We start from the raw sequence: 21,060 nt of genomic DNA on the forward strand, positions 1-21,060 counted from the left end.
CATCCAAGTGACAGGGGAAAGGACATCTCCTGCTTGGTTGCCCTTCCCTAGCACGCAATGATCATAATGAAATTGTGTGATTTCATTATCGTGCTGGTTTCCATTCATCCCTGCATTTCTGAACTTTGACCTTCATTACATCCTGTATGGTGAGTCCTCACAAGTAATTTTTCTCTTTACTATTGTAGCATTTTTTCCCTAAAATTAGAATATTAATTGAAATCTGAATTAGAATCTGATTGCAATCTAAATTGAATAGGGAGCTGTGACTCCAGTCCTCTGCAATCAAAATGACATGGCTGAGAGAGCTATATCTAATTGTGTGGGGATTTTTTTTTTCCTAAATCTCTTTCTGCTTCTGCACTTGTTTTTTTATTCTAATAAGCCCAAACTCGGGAGGTATTTCTAATATCTAGAATTTCATGTCTGATTATAGATGCATATTTATAAGAAGAAATAATCTGGGAAACAACTAGGGTTGGAGCAACATTTCTAAATGATATGTATCTATTTTCTCCGAGCTGATAAAATTTTCAGCATTTCTCAGGTCTATTGCTTTTGTCTTCAGCGCACAGCTTCAGATTTCAGTGGCCTGAGAGAATGCATTACTGTTTCTACAGTAGAGCAGTAAAATTGTCAGCAGCAGATTTGATACTCGGTAATATAAGTGGTGCTTCATGAGGAAGCCCCAGTGATACTGGTCTTATTTCGGACACCTGTCTGCTGAATACTGCCTGCTTCTAAATGCACATGTAGTCCTATTGATTTTATGGAGAAAAATGTGCTGGAGAAAATCCACAGGAAGTCCCTCAGTAGTGGGCATGGGGACTTGCTTTAAGCTGCTGCTGCATTTTGTAAGGTGGGAAAGACACTTTACAAAGACTACCTTATGTGTGCTTTCAGTTTTGTAGTGTCATCTGGGCAGAGTGGTGCTGGTGGCAAAGTTACTTTTTATTTCATTGGCAGCACACGACAGTTGAGGCCTTCATCTGAAGTTATTGGAAAAGGCTTTTGTTGGCTTCAGCAGGTAGACAAAGACTGATCCTCCTTTTCTTTGGTATGTGCTTATTTGGGGAGTTTGGTGACACTGAGCAGTAGTGAATCTGAAATGGGTACATTTGGAAGTTGCTTGAGCCTGCAGCTGAGATAAATTCCTTTCCATCAATGCTTGTTTCTCTTATCTAGGATGGCTGGGCCAGATGTGTGCCTCACTCAGGTGGCTTGTGGGTTTGTGGGTATGGCTTAAGGATGAGAGAGAATCTCACATGGGAATCCCCAGCTTCACTGTCTATTTAGTCAGTGGAAACCCAGAGACTTTGGCAATTTAAAAGGGGTGTAGAATCGCCCTGTGGTTGATTTCTATAGGGAATAAAATGAGGATTACTGATAGAGGTTCTTCATTAGTTTTTGAACTTGAAGAAAAAAATGTCATTGACTAAGGGCACATAAAATATGCTAGTATTAAGGAGACCTGTTAATTCCTTGTAATTTGTATGCAAATTTGCTGTACTGTTATTTTGCCATGTTACAAAAAATGTTATTAAAAATAGGTCTGTGTAAAGATATTCTTGGGATGCTGTCTGCATCTGGTGAGAGTCTTGCTTCGTGTGAATTACAAAGGCACAGATCTACGTGCCAGTGAAGGCAGAGAGCACTGTCTTTGCTGAGCAAGCGTGCTGGTGATCATAGCCTCTGTCCTACTTCGGCTACGGTTCCACGCAGCTCTAAATTGGCTGCTATTGGCAAAGGTCACATTGTGGTATCAATTACTGGCTACTACCTGGAAAATTTAATTTCATGCCCTGCAGTGGGTCTGCTTTCTTCTCTACTATGATTGGCAACTGTTTCTCTTTTGGTAACTAGAATAGCTCATTTACTTGCAGTGATTAAAACCCAAAGCTCACTGATTTGGAAGGACAGCTTCGGGTTGCTAGCACAGCACAGAGAGCTTTTGCACAAATGCAGTTGGATGAATAGAACAAAAACTACTTCTTGCCCCTTACAAGGCCTCCTAAGAAATTGTATTGTTTGTGATTTGTGTCACATCAATACACTCCTTGAAGTCCAGTTGGTGTTTAGCTGATGAACTCGGTTATGAAAACCAGAGGAAATTAGTGAGCTAAGAAGTTCCTAATTTCAGATAATCAGACATCAAAGTCTTGTTAAAATTACTTACTTTTTAACCTAAGCACTTTTGCTTGAAGTTCAATTGTCAAATCTTTTCTGTCTTTTAGAAGCCTCTGAGGAGCTTCTTGAACAGCTGGTTTGCATTTTAACAGATCTTAGTGCTATTTCTAAGATCCAGAAAGCTGGCTGTTCATTTATTCTCAGAAATTGTTTCCTTCCCAAAGGATATATTATGTAATTGATTTTAAAGTGCAACTACTAATCAAAGTAAAAGGGGATTTCTGCTTGAAAACTGTTTATGTAACATAGGCAGTGTCAGGAATTAAAAACAGGCAAGCAGGAGTGAATCCAATACTTCTCCATGTGTCTAGAAGATCTTAGTTTATGTTTTTCTGTATGTGTTTGCTTGAGATACAAGGAGCTGTTCCAGCTTCATGAGGAGCAAGGATTTGAAAGGAAATATCTGTGAAGGATATAAGGAATTATTACCTATGATTTGGTTATGAAAAGCTTATTTTAAAATAATTGGCCATTACTATGACAATGGAGTTTTGCTAGACCAAGTACTCCAGGACTCTCACAGCTCAGGTTAAAGACAGTTCAAACAACCATAGCGTGGTGACTGAACTGGCAGTCTGCAGTTTGCAGATGCCCCACAGAGGCCTTCCTCAGAGGACACATATTTCACGTATTTTGGTGTAACACAAAACAGCTAAACATTATTTGAAAAGTATTTGTGCAAGGTACAAACACTCCTGTGATGGAAGCAGGGTAAGAAGCTTTTGTTAAGGCTGCAACCTAAAGATTGCCTAACTAAAGAATACAGGATACTGAGTTGTGGGACCCAGTGTTTCTTTTAGTAGTAGCCAAGAGAGACTCAGCACCACTGCCCTCAGTAGGGGCCATGAAGCAGCTCCAAAGGAAGGAATGATCAGAGCAGATCAAACATTTCCTCCTCTGCCTGTAGGTTACACGGAGCAGGTAGACTCCTTACTAGCCATGTCTCAGAAAGGCTGTCTCTGAGTATGGCCCCAGCTCTGTTTCCGGACGTAGGGGATGAAGGCATACACACTGTCAGCCTTCACACAGCAAATGTTATGGAGCTTACTGTCTACTCAGGATCTCTCCAAGACAGAAGACTTTAAGGCAGATGATGAAGCATTTTTACAACACTCAAGATAAAAATCAACAACTGTAAGTCAAGAGATAATCTAAATGCTAATACTAAAGATGTATGTTCTTCAAAAGTAACGAGAATTTTCACATTCTAAGTAGGTATGCACTTATGTGTTCTGTTGGATGGCAGCCAAAATCCACCTTTTGCCTTATTTGGTGTTTTTTTTTAGCTTCTTAATGAGATTGGAAATGTGTCTGGCACACACCTGTTACAAATATTTTTACTTAGGATAATAAGTTAATATTGGCTACTAAAGCACCGAGCTGCCAGGGCCAGGCTTTGCTGGTAGGAGTGTAATGAGTTGCTAGCGGTTTGGCGTTACAGTACCATAGACAGCCTGGAAGAAATTTGCAGGTCTCAGAGAAATGCCACAGCTCTGGCCCCAAGAATGTCAGGCAATTATCCCTCCTCATTCCTTTTAGGGAGGCCACCCTAATGTCACTTCCAGGAGTTATTCTCATTCAGTAACTCTTGCCATTTCTTGTTACTTTGCAGTCAGTGTGCAGCTGGAAGGTATCTGCTCTGGCAAAGCCAGAGCACTACAGCTCACGAAGCAATCTGGCAACTTCACCACTGATGCTTACTTACTTACAAACTGTGAAGTATCCCTAGAGCTATCTAAACTGCACACTGTCAGTATGCAGTGACTGAGATACACTGCCTCAAAAAATAACAGGGTTAATAACAACATCATTAAGTACAATGCTTTAAACTGCATTTGTTTACTAAAGATAGTCAAAGAAGAGAGATGTAATGCAGGTCCCAATGTCTGTTTAGCTTTTAAATCCTTGGTGAAGTATGTGCCGCATCTCATTAAAGATTTAAAGAAACAGACACTTCATTTTCTCTGCAGACTGAAATGACTTAGACTTCCTGCAAAGTGTGGGCTGATACTTTGGTAACTCTCAGTTTCTCTAACATTTCATAAATGTCACTAAAGTGAGCGCCTGCAAACCTGTGGGAACCTGCCAATCACTCCTTGATGTTTCTCCTCACCTTAACTTTTATATCAATTAATAGGAAAACCTCGAACAAAATTCTGTAAGTGACCCTTTTTGAAAGAATCCAAACGTGAACCATAAATTCAGTACTTTGTCACTGTTGAGAATTTCTAGTATCATAAATCCAGCTTCACATCTGGAAATGGGTTCTTCAGAGTTTGCTGGTTATTCATCTAGGAAGAGGTCTCCGGTGGCACAGAGAGGATTTAGGCACGGGGTAGGAAGTAAGTACCCAATTCCCTTTTGTGCCTTTGAAAAGTTTGCACACTGATGCCTCTGATAAAAAATACTGGAATAGCAGACCTTACCACATGCACTCTGTTAGGATACTCTAGGCATCCCCCATATTTTTAACATCCTAAAAAATTTCAAGTGGAAAAGGAATTCCTCAATAGTGCATCTTAAATATTTGGAGAAGGACAATAACTGTGCATATATCTAGGGGGAGGCAGTACCTTGCCTGAATTTAGAATCATAGACTCATAGAATCGTTAGGGTTGGAAAGGACCTTAAGATCATCTAGTTCCAGCCCCCCTGCCAAGGGCAGGGACACCTAACGCTAAATCATACCACCCAAGGCCTCATCCAACCTGGACTTGAACACTACCAGGGATGGAGCATTCACAACCTCCCTGAGCAACCCATTCCAGTGCCTCACCACCCTAACAGGAAAGAATTTCCTTCTTATATCCAACCTAAACTTCCCCTGTTTAAGTTTAAACCCATTACCCCTTGTCCTGTCACTACAGTCTCTAATGAACAGACCCTCTCCAGCATCCCTATAGGCCCCCTTCAGATACAGGAAGGCTGCTATGAGGTCTCCACGCAGCCTTCTCTTCTCCAGGCTGAACAGCTCCAACTTTCTCAGCCTGTCTTCATACAGGAGGTGCTCCAGTCCCCTGATCATCCTCGTGGCCCTTCTCTGGACTTGTTCCAACAGTTCCATGTCCTTTTTATGTTGAAGACATAGACCTGTACATGATACTCCAAGTGAGGTCTCACGAGAGCAGAGTAGAGGGGCAGGATCACCTCCTTTGACCTGCTGGTCACGCTCCTTTTGATGCAGCCCAGGATACGGTTGGCTTTCTGGGCTGCAAGCGCACACTGCAGCCAGCTCATGTTCATTTTCTCTTCAACCAACACCCCGAAGTCCTTCTCCACAGGGCTGCTCTGAATCTCTTCTCTGCCCAACCTGTAGCTGTGCCTGGGATTGCTCTGACCCAGGTGTAGGACCTTGCACTTGGCATGGTTAAACTTCATGAGGTTGGCATCAGCCCACCTCACAAGCATGTCAAGGTCCCTCTGGATGGAATTCCTTCCCTCCAGCATATCAGCTGAACCACACAGCTTGGTGTCATCGGCAAACTTGCTGAGGGCACACTCAATCCCACTGTCCAAGTCAGCGACGGAGATGTTGAACAAGACCGGCCCCAACACCAATCCCTGAGGGACACCACTCGTTACTGGTCTCCAGCTGGACATTGAGCCATTGACCACAACTCTTTCTGTGCGGCCATCCAGCCAGTTCTTTACCCACTGAGTGGTCCATCCATCAAATTGATGTCTCTTCAATTTAGAGACAAGGATGTCGTGTGGGACAGTGTCGAACGCTTTACACAAGTCCAGGTAGATGACATCAACTGCTCTACCCCTGTCCATCAGTTCTGTAGCTCCATCATAGAAGGCCACCAAATTGGTCAGGCAGGATTTCCCCTTAGTGAAGCCATGCTGGCTGTCACCAAGCACCTTGTTGTTTTTCATGTGCCTTAGCATGCCTTCCAGGAGAATCTGCTCCAAGATTTTGCCAGGCACAGAGGTGAGACTGACTGGTCTGCAATTCCCTGGGTCATCCATTTTCCCCTTCTTGACAATGGGGGTTATATTTCCCTTTTTCCAGTCATTGGGAACTTCACCTGACTGCCATGATTTCTCAAATATGGTGGCCAGCGGCTTCGCAACTTCATTCACCAGCTCCTTCAGGACCCGTGGATGGATCTCATCAGGTACCATGGACTTGTGCACATTCAGATTTTTAAGATGGTCTTGAACCAGATCCTCTCCTACAGTGGGCCCAAGGTCTTCATTGTCCCAGTCCCTGCATCTGTCTTCCAAGACTTGGGTGGCTTGGTCAGAGCCTTTGGCAGTGAAGACCAAGGCAAAGAAGTCATTCAGAACCTCAGCCTTCTCCAAATCCTGTGTAGCCAGTTCTCCTGAGAGCTTCCTGAGAGGGCCTACATTCTCCCTAGTCTGTCTTTTATTTGCTATGTACTTGTAGAATCCCTTCCTGTTATCTTTAATACCTCTAGCTAAGTTTAATTCTAACTGGGCCATTGCTTTCCTAACCTGGTCCCTAGCTTCTCGGACGATATCCCTGTACTCTTCCCATGCCATGTGTCCTTGCTTCCACTTATTATAAGCCTCTTTTTTCATTTGCATTTTCCTCAGAAACACCTTATCCATCCAAGGAGGTCTCCTGGCCCTCCTGCTGCACTTCCTTCTGGTTGAGATGCAACACTCCTGAGCTTGTAGCAGGTGATCTTGAATATCAACCAACAGTCTTGGGCCCCTCTGCCCTCTAGGGCTGTATCCCATGGAACCTTCCGAAGCAGGTTCCTGAAGAGGCCAAAGTCTGTTCTTTTGCAGTCCAGGGCAGTGAGCTTGCTGCACGCTCTTCTCACTGTCCTGAGGATCTCAAATTCGAGCATCTCAGGCTCCCAAGGTTGCATCCAAGGCTGCCCTGGAGCATCACATTTCCAACGAGCCCTTCCCTGTTGGTTAGCATGAGGTCAAGCATGGCACCTCTCCTTGTCGGCTCCTCTATTGCTTGCAGAAGGAAGTTGTCTTCCACACAATAGAGGAACCTCCTGGATTGCTTGTGCCGGGCCGTACCGTCCTTCCAACAGACATTAGGGTGGTTGAAGTCCCCCATGAGAACAAGGGCCTGTGAGCGTGAGGCTTTTCCTATCTGTCTATGGAGTGCTTCACCCACAGAGTCCTCTTGATCAGGCGGTTTGTAACAGATCCCCACAGCAATGTCTCCCAGAGCTACATTCCCTTTAACCCTGACCCACAAACTCTCTGTGGACTGCTCACCTGTCCCCAGACACAGTTCCATACTCTCCAGCCTATCCCTAACATAAAGGGCAACTCCTCCTCCCCGTCTGCCAGGCCTGTCCTTCCTAAAGAGCCTGTAACCTTCCATTCCGACACTCTAGTCGTAGGAGCCATCCCACCATGTTTCTGTGATGCCTATTATATCATACCCCCGTAGATGTGCACACATCTCTAATTCCTCTTGTTTGTTCCCCATGCTACGGGCATTTGTATAGAGGCATCTGAGCCGAGCTCTAACTGAAGCCAGCTCATTGGCTGGAGCGGCTGGGATATCTCTACATCGCTCCAGGTATTTATTATAGGTTCTGGCAACTGACTGGATGTGTTGGGATGGAATGATGCTCCCCTCCCCCAACACATCTAGTTTATAGCCTCCTTGACCAGTCTGGCAAGCCTCCCACCTCTTTCCCTTCTTTATCAGAGCAGCTCCACCAGCCCCCACTAGACCTGGCCTACAAACTTGGGTCCCATGTTCAAGACACCCAAACCCCTGACTATGACACCACCCTTTTAACCAATTATTAACCTGGCCAATCCTCCCAGCTTTTTTTAGGTCCTCCCCTGTACCCTGGAGAACTGATGAAAAGACCAGCTGAGCTCCAGAGCCCTTAACCACCTCCCCCAGGGCTCTGTAGTCCTTCTTCATGTTCCCCAGGCTACTACTATCTATGTCCCTAGCACCCACATGTATCACCAGGAGTGGGTAATAGTCCGTGGGACTTACTAGAGCAGGCAGCCTCTCTGCCACATCCCTGATCCGTGCCCCCGGCAGGCAACACACCTCCCTTGAGACGGGGTCAGGCCGGCAGACGAGTGCTTCTGTCCCTTTCAGTGTAGAGTCCCCTACTACTACGCCCCGCCGCTTTTTCCTGGCAGCACCAGTAGAGATCTTCTTCAGCAGTGCATCAGCCGGCTGTTTCTGGCTCGAGTGCGTTTCCTCATTAGCTCCCTGCAGGACAGCAAAGCGGTTCTGCGTGGGGACAGGGGATTTAGGGGGAAGCCCCTCGCTTTTGGTTGTACTTTTCCTTCTTTTTTTTTTTTTTTTTGTTGTTTTTTTTTGTCACTAATTCCCAGCTTCCCAGTTAACGGCCTCCTCCTTTCCTTCATGAGGTAGAGGTGAAGCTCGAGGCCCCTGCACAGTTTGGGCCAGGAGCAAGCATTCCTGCTTCCTCTCAGCTTCCCTGACATCTCGCAGCCTATTAACAGCACCCCGCAGCTCAGCCCCTGCTGCAGGAGCACCTCCACCAGGGAGCACCGAGTGCAGCCCTGCCCATTGTGCACCCTCCCCTCACCAGACCAGTGCAGGCCCTCTCTGCACCCATAGCTCTGCACTGCAGCCTCCCCTCTCACCGGCTCTGTCTGGGTGCCTACGCTGCCACCCCCGGGGCAGCCAGAGCAGAGCTCCCGGACCGGGCCCTGCTCATACGACGCGTGCTCACCAGCCCGCTCGCCTGCCCGCGCGAACTGCCGCGCAAACTACGTCGACCTGCTCTGGTCGCCGCTCTCCTGGTCGCTCGAGCTCCCTGGATTTCAATTTCTTTCAATTATAGTCCTGTTTAGAGTTTCCTAACTCAAGAGCAGGTATTGACAGGCATCCTGCGGTTTTACTTTTTCCAGTCCTTCTATTGCCCTGTTTTTTTGCCCCCTCTTTCCAGCTGAAAGTCAAGACCCACAGCTGGAGGAAATAAAAAGGCTATATTGCAATGCTTTAAAATGAACAAGGTTCAATTTCAGCTCAGAATAATAGAGCTCTCTGCAGAAGGCATTGAAGCTCTCTCTTTGTGCATCTGTCTCTCTTGTAGTGGAAAGAACATGAGCAGCTGCCCTATTGCAAAATATCAGAAAAATCCACCAGCTACCTATTCCCTGCACTCAGCATCCTGTGTTCATCCTAGCTCAGTAATGAAAGTTGATTCCATCCCCTCAGTATCACATTATCAAGTAGCTTCAGATTGTCCTTAATCACCTTATTATTTTTCTTTTTCAAAGTTTAGATTAAATGATTTAACAATGCCCATGTGATTTCCCCATAAAGACTGTGGAATTGGTACCCATATGCTGTAAGTTAGGACACACCACAATGGGAAATTTGAACATGCTTCTTCTACTGCAGCAGTAACAACAACCTCCCTTCCCTTCATGCTTTCCCCTGCCCTTCGCCAAACCCTCTTCTCCAAAAACACATAACCATATGGCCAGAGTTATAAAACATCAAGGCCTCAGTCACAATAGCAGTCCCAATAAAAAGCTAAGGTAGAAGCCTTCACAAGGCTTAACCTTCGTTTACAGCTGATCCCTGGAGCGTCTAGCTCTGCAGCTTTTAAACACCGCCCGTATCCCCTATTAAAAATGTTTCCTATTTAAATAACAAAAGATTTACTACATGAACATCCTTCTCCCACACCACTGGCTAACACCTCTCCAGGGACAAAACACCAATTGGGCTGGGTAAAACACCTGCCTTATTAATGCTGTTCATCAAGAAACAATACTAAAGAGCCTGACAGAATGCAAAAACCCAGCACCTCTTTGTAGCCAAAAGAGTCCCTGCTGGGCTAAGTGGACTTCAGTTAAGAGGAGCAGGTGCCCTCTCCTAAAATGATGCTTTTCTGCTTTAGGGTAGCAGAAGAATCTGGGGGAGTTGCACTGCACAGAAAGCCAATGTCCCTCTTCATGCTGTCCTGATGCCAGCAATGACAGCTGAAAGCATCACCTGAGAGCTCTGTCTGATGGGGCAATATGGGCTCATCCTGCCAGACCAGATGGCTCGGATTAAGGGAGGCTCCTTAGGTTCCCAAAACTGCGGTGCGCTCTCCCTGAGTCAGAGGAGCAGCTTTCCTTAGGCAGGCCAGAGTGGCACTGCTGACTTACCCTGAGGAGGCCAGACCTTACGTCTGGTCTGCACTAAGCCTGGTTAAGCACATGCTGTGTCTGCTTTAGAGGGTGTTTTGGGCCAGCCAGCATTTTCTTCTGCCACAGGCTTCCTCTGTTACTGATATGCCAATGGAGTTAAATATTATAGTGCTTAGATGCCCAGATGGGTTATATGGCACAAATCCTTATTCCAGGCTGCCTGCAGAAAAAGGCGGACAATTATATTTTCAAGGTGTGCTTTGTACCAGCTTGGGCTAGAAACGGATATTATATCCTAAACACTAATGAAAGCAAAAATTAGACCCTTGTGAATCTGAAGGAGCTGGGGTCCTGTGAAAAATGTTTGCAGCACCTTTATTTTAATCCAGGTCTAAGCACAAAGAGAGACCTTCAAAAGTATCAGGAGGACTGTAGAAAATCTGTGGTTTTAGATGCTGGCATGAAACTGTCTCTACTGAGGCTTACTTGCTGCTGCTTTAAAAGACTAGTTGTCCACTAAAAATACCTTTTAACGATCCAGTGCCTTTTTTAATCGCATCAATTATATTGTTCAGTCCATAAAAACCTCTGGAAATCTGTGACATGATTCAGTAAAAATCTAGCTGTAGTTGCAGACCTATTTTGAAAACTTCCAGCAATGAAGCTCACCAGTACAGCTATAATCTTCCCCCTCGTTCCCTGTACTGTAGGCTGCTTCTGCTATTTCTGCACTGCAGTAGCATTTGCTGACATTTCCATGGGGATGTTGTATATTAGGTAGCACTCCAGGCTTTGGTTAGCAATACATGATACATCTTGAAGCAGTTACATTCCTCATGCCATTTTGGAGTTAAAACCCTGTTTCATTTAAAAGCTGGACTCCTGGCTGGTGAGTTGTCTGGAATAGTGGGTGGCAGGTCAGTGCAATTTGAAATGTCCACAACAGAGTAGGAAACCATGAAAAATGGAGCAATTACCCTGCAGGTCAAGGTTTGTTATAGGGTGGCATGGTTTCAATTTGGCACTGAAGCATGGCAACAAGGCTACTAGGCATGTTCATGCATTTTTGTTATCTGCCATTTGCAAGCAATATTTGAGGAGGGGGAAGGGGAAAAAAGTGTAGGAGGCCAATACAGCTATCTTGAAGGGCTTACAAGAGCTTTTTTTTTTTTTTTTTTTTTTTTTTTAAGGAAACCATTGTTAACCTAAAGTTTGGAATAAAAACGTCCATATGAAACTTTGAGAATTGTAAGCTGTTTGCCAAATTGTAGATCAAAGTTGCTTGAATGGACTGATACAATTTTTTTGAAGAATAAAAAAATGCACATCTGTCCTGAGAATCAGTCTGCCAAGTCTTAGCCTAATGAACTTTGAAATCGGGCTGCTATTAGCAATCCTCTAGACCCAGGTTTCTAGTAGAGTTGCTGGACATTCATTTATAGCCAAAAGACATTTGTGTAATGACAACGTTCTGTGCTAGCACCTAATTGACAGACTCCTGATACACTGTTGTTTCTTGCTAACAAAACTGTTTTTAATTTGTCTACCATCATTTATCAGCTGGCAGATGAAACCTGGATGTTAAAACTTTATTGCAACAGAACAAGTTAATGTGGCCGTGAGTCCAGCTGTGGAACACACATCAACAGTGATCTGTTTACACAGCACAGCTCTTCACATTTTATACCATTCTTTTTGCTTTATGATGCAGACCCAAAATTGGTTGAAAACTTAAAAAAAAGCTTTTGCTGAAGCTGGTGTTTGTTGGAAACATCCTTTTGTTCTGCACTTTCCTGATTGCCAGATGGCAGGAACTCTGACAGTCTGAAAGAAACAAAAGATTCTTGCTATGTTCAGCCCAGAGAACTGAAGCCCAGAGAGCCAGATGCTCTTGAAAGAAGTATTTCCTACCATGACTAAAGTGCAAAGCATATTAAATAAACCCATTTTAAAAATACTTCACGATTTGAATCTCCTCTTGAAAATAGATTTCATGATGAAATGTAGTGGCTGTTATGACAAAAGGAGTTTGAAAAAACACTGTTGAACCTAGCCTGCACTTACAAAAGTCCAACCAGAAAGAGAATTTATGTGCACAAAGCTCCTTTGCCACCATTCAGGTTAACATGTACATGTTCAATATTCCTTTGACAAATGCCTCTGGCGTGGACCAGCAACACATCTTTGGAAATATATTTATCTCAAAAACACTTATGTGAACTCTGGCAAACTTCAGATAAGAAGGTAATAAAGCCTCAGCACCATTTTTTTGGACCCAGGTGTGTCATAGCACACACAGAATCCCTATTAATGAATGATGTATCTTATTGCTTCTCCACCATTATTAAGGTTGGAAATGTTTTCCTCCTAGCTCATTTGATACTAAAACTCTCTATAGTCCTAGCTACTCATATTTCTGAATTTAGAGAAGTTAAAATTATCCTGATTTCATATTAGACAACTAGTTTAAGGCAAGATGAGAATTGCTTGAGACTCCATCCATTATACTATCCAGATTTCCACTGACTATAAAGACCAGATCCTCTCAGTCAGATTCCCTAATGTATCCTTGTGCAGGTGCAGATCTCTGTATCTGGAGACACAGGTATGAAAGAACTGCATCCAAGGGATTCCCACTCTGTCACTGGTAGAGGATCCCCACAGTGCATGGTTCTTGTCTGACAGGCAGGATCTACCTCTGATAAACTCCTTGAACACATCCACCCATCTCAGAGCTCCAACACTATAGTAATTAACTCCCTCAGAGATTCTCACCTTACCCTCTGTTTATAGTCCCTATGTTTTAGGATATAAGAACTCAAAGACAGGAGGATTGGGGAGCAGGATAATCCTGTGTTTCCCCAGAAGCACTGTGCAAGGAAATAATTGCAATTTTTTTCTGTAAACTACTTACAGTTTGTTGATGGTGTAACATGATTCTGAGTCTGTGTGAGAGACAAGGTAGGATGTTAGTGCTGTACAGGAAGATAAAGTATTGCATTTGGTATGTGAAATGCAGCCACACCATTTGTGTTTTACAGTCACAGCCTTTGCAAGACACTGGGAATCTAAATGGGTCACAGACCTTTACACTGGCACTACAGTGTATTCTGGCAAGTGGCCTGCTGGTCAAACCCTGTTTGAGTGGTGCTTTCACCCAACATGCTGCTTTTTATTGAGAAAAAGCAGAAAACAAATATCCAGACAGCAAATGCATGTTTGGATAAGGTAGGCGGTGGCATCCCTCTCTCTCAGTGTAGGTAGCACCGCAAAGAATGTCTCAGAGATGCTGTTTCTGACTTTTTAACATGAAAGTGGAAAGGAATTAAAAAGAAGTGTTAGGAAAGGTTCCAAAACCTGTTATGGTTATACTGTCCTGACTACTGTGAAGAATTTATGTTAGTGATTTCCAGATTTTATAAAGTTTCAGAACTGATTCAAATAAAAAGATACTGTACCTTGGCTCTCTTGTACAAACCCCATTTGTTAATAGATTTTTTCTTTTCTAAAATGCTGTTGCTGTGATTCATGGTTTGGGCACCCCAGCGCTAACATCCATATTTTTAAATTCATGCTCTCACCTTTAAATCAGTTTTAAAACCAGCAACACAACTAAACTCCCTGGGCAGAGGCCTATAGGAATACATTTTCCAAATCTCTGTATGAGAGGTAGATGCACAAATCTTGTTTGCAGGTAATGGGATTTCTGCCCTCTCTTTTACACAGAGAAAACCATGCCTGGCAGACTATATTTTTGTTGAGGAAAAATAACTGAGTTATGTGGTTGGTTGAAGTGACAGTGACAACAATGGGCTATGGTCAAAATAATTCAAGCCCTTTACTTCTCTCTACAGAGAATTACATTAAAAAACGCCAAACATTTGGCTCCTTTTATCAAAGTTATAGAGTTGTGTAAGCACCAGGTGACCAAACACATGTGAAAAGTTCAAAAAAGAACAATTGAAAGTTCTCCAAAGGAGAGAAAGTTTATAGTCCTGCTGCAGGCCTGTCCATCTTAGAACAGGTAACATATTAGTGCCATACAGCAGCATTTCCTCCTCTATATACTGGTGTTCACTGTGCCGAATGGTAATTCCTGTACTTTGTTATGCCTTTGAGTATTGTTAGATGCAAGATACTCCTGGACAAGACAGTAGCTGTAAAAGGAAAACATCCTGCTCACATCAGGTATAAAATCTTCCTGGTTCTATACAGTTCTACAAGAATAGGCTCTTTTCAGCACCCAATAGATTTTACATTTAAATTTGTCCTGGGTTCAGCAGTAGCAGTCATGTTTCTCCTCCTTGGTAGCTGGTGCAGTGCAGTGTTTTGACTTTCGGCTTGGGAACAGAGCTGATAGAGATGTTTTGGTCTGGCCAAGGACTTTGTGAGCCTCATGCTCTGCCAGGGAGGAGGGGAAGCCGGGAGGAAGCAGAGACAGGACACCTGACCCAAACTGACCAAAGAGCTATTCCATACCACAGCACGTCATGCCCAGGATGTAACTGGGAGTTAGCCGGAAGGGCTGGGAGACTGCAGGGTTGGAGGAGGTATGGGTCGGAGCTTGGTCGGGCTTGGGGGGCGAGTTATCGGTCAGCTGGTGCTGAGGTGTTGTATTCTGTTCCCTTGTTATTTCCTTTATCATTATTATCATTGGTGGTAGCAGTAGTGATTTGTGTTATACCTTAGTTACTAAACTGTTCTTATCTCAACCCGTGGGAGTTGCATTCTTTTGATTCTCCTCTCCGTCCCTCCGGGAGCAGGGGGAGGGCAAGAAAGGGGGGGAAGTGAGCGAACGAATTACCTGACTGGGTTTAAACCACGACAAGATTACAGAGATATACCTATATATATTGCAATAATCTACAGTGTCAGCTGAGTCTGTACTCTGCTGTACTCCCAGGTGTACCAACAGTCTGTGGAACTTCCTTGAAGAACATATTGTTGCCCAGCAGATCAGAGAGGCAGACCCTCTGAAGGTGCAGACTAGATGGAAATGGAGCAATGATAATTTGAAAATTTGCCTACACAATTTTCTAAGCATTATAAAATAGAATGATAATATAATGAGGGCTGGCAGGATTGGTTATCATTATTGGAAACACTTATGAACAGCTGTAGTGAGCAGCAATAACATATTCTTCAAGGGAAAGCTATTCCTATCTTTCAACAGATAGTATACCGGATGTATTGAAATCAAGCATCTGTAACAACTGTGACCATAATTTTACAACTAGTGCCAAACTAGTTAGTTTCCACAGAGCACTGACCTGCTTAAAATCATCTCAATTTAAACTTCTAGTAAAAATATCTCCTGGGAACAGAGACAACCAGTGTATGCAAGAACATTCTTGAGCGACTTCTCACTCTTCTAATCCTTGGGTTCTCCAGCCCTCATTCTCAGCTGGGTTATTCCCATCCCTTAGTGTGTTGTGAAGGATCCAGACTGGAAGCCATCTATGGTTCAGACCTTCAATTTTTTAATTGTCTGTAAAGCAACATGCATACCTCTGGCTTTTTATCAAGAACAATTAGACAGTTGCATAAACTGACCATCTGGCATTTTAAAGAGTAGCAAGAGATTTAGAGTTGGCAGTCTCCTGCCTGCACTGCTGCTGAGATCAACCTTAAAATTTAAAGTGACTCTGTTTCACAGCAGAAGGCAGTTACCAATGCTTTCCAGAGATTTAGGAGAAATTATGCCAGGCTGCCTTGGAGACACCCCTTAATGAATGTGCTGGGGCTCTGGGCTCCCCAGAGGTTGATTCTACAGGGTTGACTCTAAAGAGCTGGTGTCCATCCCTTGCTAGCAAGCACAGTTTTCTGGTGTGGAGAGGCAGGAGCTACACTTCACCTCTTTCTTGCATCATTTTGGGAAGGTGTCTGGTACAAGATGCATGCGTGAACGCTGGCTGGGGATGCAGCATGGATGGAGACAAAGGCCACATCTCAGCTCTCTCTTCTTGCCTACAGAGCATGGTGTCACTTCTTCATGTTTGAAGTGTCTTTGAAAGAGCTGGTGAGATGGAAGTGTCTGCTAGTCTACAAGGACGCACACGGTATCGTAAATTCCTACTTCAGGAAATTCTACCTTGTGTTTATAAAATGAGCATCTCCCAAGATAAAGTCCCCATAGATATCTGGAAAATGTCACTATCAACTTACAGTTAAGTCAAGACACGAACCTTGGCTGACCTGCTTGTCTAGTTCCCTGTAATCCCTCACTTCCTCACAAAGCTGAGTGAATGGTCTGAGAAACCTGTGGATCTCTCGGTAAATCATAAATCCATAGGGTTGTTAGTTTGGGGGATTGGAGGAACAGACTTTGGGAAGTACTGAGCAGTAATGATGTTCTGGGATATTTCATCATTTTCTATCAGCAAAAGAGTTTACACATGCTGTCTGTGACTTCCCCAATGGATTTGAATTTCCTCCTTGGAAGGAACTGAACTATCTCAATGTTTCATTTTTGAGTGATATTAATCAAAATTGTATTCTAAATGATAGTGCTCTGTAATGTGAGAATTGCCGTACCTCCAATAAATAGGCTGATCGTACAAAGTGATAGTCAGACCTTCTTAAGACATAGTCCAGTAGATACATATTCTTGTTTGCAGCATTATTATACCCTTTCACTTTGTCTTCTGATACCTTCTTTTCTATGCTTCCAAGTTGCAAATGACTGGCCTGATTTAAATTGTGTGGGAAACCCAGAAAGTTATACAAGGATGGACATGCTGTGACACTGCACACATCATTGTCAGAAATGTTCACACATTTAGCCCATTTAGCTGCTCTTTGCAGCATCTCACAGCTCCAGGCACTCTGGTTGCCAAAGAACCCAGCTAAACAGCTTGAAGGTTTGTTAATAGGCTGTGGCACTTGTAGGCATGTATTAGATCAAAACCCAGACAGGGAGAGTGTGAGAGTACGTATTTTCAAAAGGTATCTAGACAGGAAGCAAGGGACGGTGCAGAGAGTTAGAGGTATTTTTAAATTAACTGGTTTGAAGCTTTGTCATGGCAGTTCTGAGCTCAGTGCAGTCTAGTTCACCCTGCTCATGAACAATCGAGATGAATAATAACAATCTGAAATTTAATTCACCTTCCATAAGGTTCTCTGGATTATTTACATCTGATTGGGCTTTTTTTTTTTTTTTTTTTTTTTTTTTTTTTTTGTCAATGGATGCTTTCTCACCACCTTCCAGAGAGCAGGGTCCTGCAGTGTAATGGACTTCTCCCTTCAGCATTCACAACTAATTAGGATATGCTGCAGCATTTTACCCCTGTGCCAAGGCAGGATTATTTCTGAGGAACAGCAATTGAGTGATCCTGCCAAAATCACATATCTGCAGCACTAGAATTGTCTGGGACCTTCTCTAGAGCTCAGGAGAGAGTAACACAATAAAATAAATGATGTAGAGAATAACAGATAGATGACAACTGACTGCAGAAACACAAAGGATGTGCTAAAGGAATATCTATCATGCTTCTCACTTAATGAGGTTACAACAAGAAACACTGTATTTAAGATACACCTGGGAAAACCTGTCATTTTTATTGGCCAACGTTTACAAAGCTTAATGGCTAATGCTGAGCTTCTAAATCTACTTTCAGGTATTTAGAGAAAAATTGTTCAGGTTTTCAGAGGTGGTGAAAAGTTGCCTTTCCAGCCCTCCTTTTCTACTGCACCAAGCACAAATCAGGCTGAGCAGAAAACTTTCAAAACCATCAAAACCTTCCTACAGACATTTTTTTCCTTTTCAATGGTAATACACTTCTTGTTCTGTCTCATTAAAGGAACTTGAGTCCTTTTTGAAACACCTGGACCAAATCTTTTCTTGGATGACTCCTGCTTGCTTCTGCAGTACTCTCTGAAGCATCAGCATGTGGTGACTTGACCAGCCCTGCTCTACTCTTAAATTGTACTATGGGACACTCTAAAACTGAGGGCTGTAAAACTCCCTCCTTTATAAAGCCATATTCTATAACCATGTGTGTACAATTAATGTGTGCTGCCAGGTTGTTAGGAACCCTAAGCAAATGCAGAGTCTGATTTTGGACCCAGCTGGGAGACGAGTAAGATCCATGGGTTTATAAATTAAAAAGATATTCTGAGGTAAAAAAGTCCTGCACAAATGTAGTTCTGGTGATTTTGCCTGATGATGTAAACACTGTTGGGCAGCCTAGGCTCCAGATCATACTGAGCAGGGAGGCCTGTAAATAAAGAGCTCCTTTATTTTGTGTAAGAGGTGGATGGATCTTCTCAGGCTGTATCCTGCAGGGGTGACACGGAAACCAGGTGAGTACATGCTTGAATGTGAAGGAAAGACACTTCTTGACTGCAAGAACCCTCTTGTCCTATCAATACATGGCCTGGATCCAGATTATAACACTTGTGAATGAGTTGATACCGTCATTTGGTAAAAGTGAAGAGATTCACTCATAGCATAAGCTACAAGGGGGACAAGAACCAGTAAAAAAGTGGGCACAACCTCATGGTTTAGAGCAACCCAGTAACTCAGCACAATGCAGCTACTTGCTCATCCCTTCCTTTCCCCCACTTCCTGCCCCAGGCAGAATGGGGAGGAGAATCAAAAGAATGTAGAAACCACAGGCTGAGATAAGAGCAGTTTAATAACTAAAGTACAATATAATAACAATACTAATACTACTATTTATAAAGGGAATAACAGGGACAGAGATATAAAACTAAAGAGGAAAAGAAAAAAAACCAACAATAAACAGCAGTGATGGACAATGCAATTGCTCACCACCTGCTGACCAATGAATGGCCCCACCTGAGCAGCAATTGATCCTTTCCAGGTGACTCCCCCAGCTTATATACTGGACATGATGTGCTGTGGTATGGAATTAGTTTTTGGCTAATTTGGGTCAGGTGTCCTGTGTCTGCTTCCTCCTAGCTTCCTCCCAGCTTCCTCCTCGCTTCCTCCCAGCTTCCTGTGCTGGCAGAGCATGAGACTGAAAAGTCTCAGGTAAGATCAGGGTAAGCATTACTTAGCAACAACTAACACATCAATGTGTTATCAGCATTGTTCTCAGACTAAAGCCAAAAAGCAGCACTGTACCAGCTACTAGGAAGAAAATTAACTCTATCCCAGCTGAAACCAGCATGTACAGCTTTCATCTGCTGAGGTGGACAGTCCCACCCCTGGTATCACAAATAGCTCTTCTGCTTTTGTGGCCTCCACTAACTCCAGGAAAGGCACTTGTCCCAACTTTATGGCCTCTGGGTGAATAGGGCAAGGACCTGCATCCTTGTGCTGCTCTCTTCAGTTGGCTTGCTTTTGTCTGCCTCCACCTAGCAAGTCACAACCTTCATTTCAGTCCCAGGTGATGCTTAGGAAATGACAAAGGCCATTTCCCTTTCCCACCCACAGACCGAAATCCAAACCCGATGGCTCACTACTGCCGCAGAAAACAGCAGACCCAGGGTGGAGGGGAGCAGCCTCTGGGGAGTCCCTGAGACATGGGAGATGGCTGCAGGTTGGGTTCTCAGGAAATAACCCATGAAGGGAGCCGGTTTGCACAACCCTAGTGCTCTCTGGGAAACCAAGCTTAAAAAACCCAACCAACAACTCTCTCCTCTCCCCTTCAGTGTAAATCCAAATGCTCTTAATTTTCGCAGGTGCGTGCTTATCTTTCCTTTCTGCTGCTTTAAAAAGGGACTGTTGCTCTCCACAGCCCCTGGGCTGCTGCAGTCAGAAGAGAAATGTCATTGTCCAGATGCAGCAGGAGCTGAAGGTCCTGGAGATGTAAAATATCCTCTCCTCCCCTGATTCTCTTGCAGAGACACTCCTGCTGGTAGCACCTGCACTTCCTCCCAACAGCATGTGCATCCCCATCACAGCCTCTGCTCTCCCTGGTGGAGAGGTGCTGCAAGGGAGCACAGCCTGTGCCCTGAATTGTACCTCGCTGGCAGTGTTCTGTACGTGGAGAAAATCATAGAATCATAGAATAGTTGGGGTTGGAAAGGACCTTAAAATCATCTAGTTCCAACCCCCCTGCCAAGGGCAGGGACACCTCACACTAAACCATGTCACCCAAGGCTCTGTCCAACCTGGCCTTGAACACTGCCAGGGATGGAGCATTCACAACCTCCCTGGGCAACCCATTCCAGTGCCTCACCACCCTAACAGGAAAGAATTTCTTTCTTATATCTAATCTAAACTTCCCCTGTTTAAGTTTTAACCCGTTACCACTTGTCCTATCACTACAGTCTCTCATGAAGAGTCCCTCTCCAGCATCCCTATAGGCCCCCTTCAGATATTGGAAGGCTGCTATGAGATCTCCATGCAGCCTTCTCTTCTCCAGGATGAACAGCCCCAACTTTCTCAGCCTGTCTTCATACAGGAGGTGCTCCAGTCCTCTGATCATCCTCATGGCCCTTCTCTGGACTTGTTCCAACAGCTCCATGTCCTTTTTATGCTGAGGACATCAGAACTGTACATGATACTCCAAGTGAGGTTTCATGAGAGCAGAGTAGAGGGGCAGGATCACCTCCTTTGACCTGCTGGTCACGCTCCTTTTGACGCAGCCCAGGATATGGTTGGCTTTCTGGGCTGCGAGTGCACACTGCAGCCAGCTCATGTTCATTTTCTCATCAACCAACACCCCCAAGTCCTTCTCCACAGGGCTGCTCTGAATCTCTTCTCTGCCCAACCTGTAGCTGTGCCTGGGATTGCTCTGACCCAGGTGTAGGACCTTGCACTTGGCATGGTTAAACTTCATGAGGTTGGCATCAGCCCACCTCACAAGCATGTCAAGG

The 21,060-nt window shown here is 44.1% G+C and overlaps 1 long non-coding RNA gene across 1 annotated transcript; it reads right to left on the reverse strand.

The window, feature by feature from the left end:
* Positions 1-1,727: 1,727 nt before the first annotated feature.
* LOC130597533 (uncharacterized) lies at positions 1,728-19,603 on the reverse strand. Its single transcript, XR_008971791.1, has 4 exons — positions 19,442-19,603; positions 10,287-10,492; positions 3,893-3,961; positions 1,728-2,590 (listed from the first exon to the last, which is right to left on the reverse strand). It is a non-coding gene; the product is annotated as an uncharacterized LOC130597533 (long non-coding RNA).
* Positions 19,604-21,060: the final 1,457 nt, after the last annotated feature.

Source organism: Pezoporus wallicus, unplaced genomic scaffold (assembly GCF_028554395.1).
Source record: "Pezoporus wallicus isolate ANWC-B61680 ecotype Strahan unplaced genomic scaffold, APGP_CSIRO_Pwel_v1 contig_7506, whole genome shotgun sequence".
Classification (NCBI taxonomy): domain Eukaryota; kingdom Metazoa; phylum Chordata; class Aves; order Psittaciformes; family Psittacidae; genus Pezoporus; species Pezoporus wallicus.